The following is a 3,777-nucleotide window of genomic DNA, read 5'->3' on the forward strand; positions in this document are numbered from 1 at the left end:
ATACATTTATGACATCACGGAAGATGAAACATAACTCATCATATAAGAAAGTGCGAGAAAAATGTGTGAATACAGTGCATGGTGTATATATATTATACATATATATATATATATATATATATATATATATATATATATATATATATATATATATATATATATATATTATATTTATAATATATATATATATATATATATATATATATATAATATATAATATATATATATATATATATATCGATATATATATATATATATACATACATGTGGAGGCGCAATGGCCCAGTGGTTAGGGCAGCGGACTCGAGGTCGTACGATCGCGGCTTCGATTCCCAGACGGGCGTTTGTGAGTGTTTATTGAGCGAAAACACTTAAAAGCTCCACGACGCTCCGGCAGAGGGTGGTGATCCCTGCTGTACTCTTTCACCACTCTTTCTCCCACTCTTTCTTCTGTTGGTCTGCTTGCTTAGCTAGCGGGGGGGAGTCATTCGAAGGCTCGGTAAAGTGAGAAAGTCTTTTACGTTTCGAGCCTATGCTCTTCAACAGAAAGGAATATGAGGAAATAAACAATTTGTAGAGATGTATGGATGTATGTTTCTCCTATTTTTCAATTATTATAAATTTTCCTCTGAGATATATATATAAATTTTCCAACAAAGATACAAGGCTCCATCTTTGGGATGCAGTTAACATAGACAAATTCACAAATGGAACTTGACAAAAGTCTTCCATATTTTTACTATTCCACTCACAGGTTGCACTTATGTATGTATGTATGTATGTAGTATGTATGTATGTATGTATGTATGTATGTATGTATCTATGTATGTATGTATGCATGCATGCATGCATGCGTGCGTGCGTTCGTGCATGCATGCATGCATGCATGCATGTATGTATGTATGTATGCATGTACGTACGTACGTACGTACGTATGTATGTATGTATGCATGCATGAATGTATGTATGTATGTATGTATGTATATATGTCTGTACGTATGTATGTATGTATGTATGTATGTATATATGTATGTACGAACTCTACACACACACAGTTATATCATTATACCTTGTATTATATTTGAAGACTTGCTTGCAACTGCGCGCGATAGTGTGTGTGTGTGTCTGCGTGTGTGATGTGTGATGTGTGTGTGTTTAAATATATTATATAATACCTATGTACACGTATAGTAGTTTTGAGAATTGTAGACTGCTGTGTTAACGATGTTGGTGTGATGATCGTGATAGTGGTTGCAGCTATGGCGGCGGCAGCGGCGGTGGTGTAGGTGGTGGTGGTGGTGGTGTAGGTGGTGGTGGTGGTGGTGGTGGTGGTGAGCTTTTTTTTTATTGGAATGTGCAGCAGACATGGTGGTTCGAGTTTGGAGATTAATGTAAAGTGTCAACACAGCACAGATGTGACTTGATTGTGTGACGCACAGACAGAATTGAGACGAGGGATGGGGGAGGTTATGGAAATAGGGTGATGATGGCTCAGAGGTAGGAGCTACGGTAGAGGGGGAGAAGGAGGAATAGTTTTTAAGGAGGAAATGAAGAAAGGTTGAGTGAGAGAGGGAGAGTGGGAGAGTGAGACAGAGAAGATGGGAGAGGGCGAGGGGGTCTTTGATGGGGGGGTCTTATGGAGAAGGTAGGGAGTGAGTAGGTGAAAGGAAAGGGGAAAATGAGGGAATTGTAGAAAAATGGAGAGAAAAGAGCGAATGTGGAGGGAGAGAGAATGTCAAAGAAAAGGAGAATAAAAAGAGAGAGAGAGGGAGGTGAACAGGCAGACAGACAGACAGAACTTTAACAAATAAAAAGGGCGTGAGAATTACAGAAGTAAAAGTAGGAAAAAACTGTAGAACGAGAAGAAGACATAAAGAGATTGGAAAGTAAACAGACAGACAGGCAGACAGACAGGGGGACTGACAGGAGGACTGACAGGAGGACTGACAGGTGGGTAGGTTAGTAGATAAATTAATAAGAGAGTGGGTGACAATGTAGGAAGATAGGGAGAGAGATATGGCGATTGGTGGGTACTTAATAAAGGTAAGCTCGTAGGAAGGATAGGCAGGTGTGTGCATAATAGATATAGAAATTCTTAAATGTCTCAGACAAAATCTTTTCAAGTTTGGTTTCGAGAATTTTTCTCAACAAACATTTCAAGATCATTGTCGACCTTGAGATCCTTGGGGGTCAACCTTAAGCCTCTGTCCCAAGGTCTTTGCTGACTGGACAGTCTGTCTTCAATATAGGGGTGAGACATTAGCAATACATAAGCAGCACATTGGGAGACGAATTAGGGTCAAATCGAAACAGCTTCTACAAAGTCAACATCAGAAGCTTTCAATCCATTCTTTAGAGGCCTCAGCTGAGATAGATTTAAAATGTAGTGCGCATGTCTGACACGTGACTCGCACAAAGGACCCACGACAGAGGATCGACTCCCTGTTTTAGGATCAAAGGAAGGGTTCAAAAACCAGCTAAAGGTCACTTTGAAGAGGAATAATATGAGGTCAGGCATGAGAGGATGCGCCGTTGCAGGGCATCGCTGCATCCACCATTTATCAACCACGCCTCGCCCTTTTAATGCGAAATGCTGCCAGGCTCTGGATTATTGCTGAGTTGTTAAAGCTCGCAATGTACAGAGCAATGGTTATCAAGTGGAGTCCATATGGCCCTTGAGGGTTCGTGTAAGATTTTGTTGTTAAAGTTTATGGGCAATAAATTGGACTTACACAAGGCAAAAGTTATTTTAACAATTTTCAAATAATTCCAAATATTTAATTATAAAAATATAATAGAATTTTTTAAGGTCCAGTAGCAAAAAAGGGAAACCCAGGGGATCCATAGGTAAATAAATGGTTGAGAACTGCTGGTATAAAGATATGTAGAGAAAAGGGTCAACTGTGTTGATTTCGGGTGCGAATGAAGACAGTTTGAGAACTCTCATTTAGAGACTCTTTAGACCGGCGCTTGTAGACAGCTTTCAAAATTCCTTGCAATGGCAATGCTGCAGGTCTCATTAGAATTCTATGAACCCGGAAGTTGCAGCAACTTGACTTGGCAGTGATTCACACACAGACACGAAGCTATCTGCTCTCACTTGTCCAGTGTTTGTGCGTTGCTAACGGTAGCAATTTTCCACCCGGGTTAACGCCTCACCACTTTTGTCAAAAACCACTCGAAGAGGGGGATTATTGATTGTTTAACCTCTTCTTATTAGAGTCCTTTTTGTTGTTATTGTTGTTGTTGTTTGTATATTTTATTTATTCATAGTTTGTTTTTTGTTGATCTCGCTTTATATTTTACTCGATGTAAACAAGCGTTCGTGTGTTTCGTTCTTGCTCAATCCCAAACGCATTGGGTCCCTGGGGTCTCTATCGTAGCAAAACTGTTTCAGCGCCTGAAATACCTTGTGGTATTTACTCTGGGCTTTTACATTCTAAGTTCAAATCTGCTGGAGTCAACTTTACCTTTTAACTTTCCTGGGCCGACAAAATAAAGGACATTTGAGAGTTCTTCGCTTTGAAACCAAAAGAGTTTTACATTGATGGGATTAAAAAGCTTGTCAATAGATGGAAGGAAGTCATAGACAATCAGGGAAAGTACATTGGTGATTAAATTTCAATTAAATATAATATTTGATCACTTGTTTTCTTTATTCAAAATTTGGACAGAACTTATGGGATGACCTGATACAATACAATTGTATATTTACAAACCAAAGCAGATAAAAAAAGCTAGCTCATCGGGTCAACAGAAGTGGTTTCGGTTTTCCAT

Source organism: Octopus sinensis, linkage group LG9 (genome assembly GCF_006345805.1).
Source record: "Octopus sinensis linkage group LG9, ASM634580v1, whole genome shotgun sequence".
Lineage (NCBI taxonomy): Eukaryota > Metazoa > Mollusca > Cephalopoda > Octopoda > Octopodidae > Octopus > Octopus sinensis.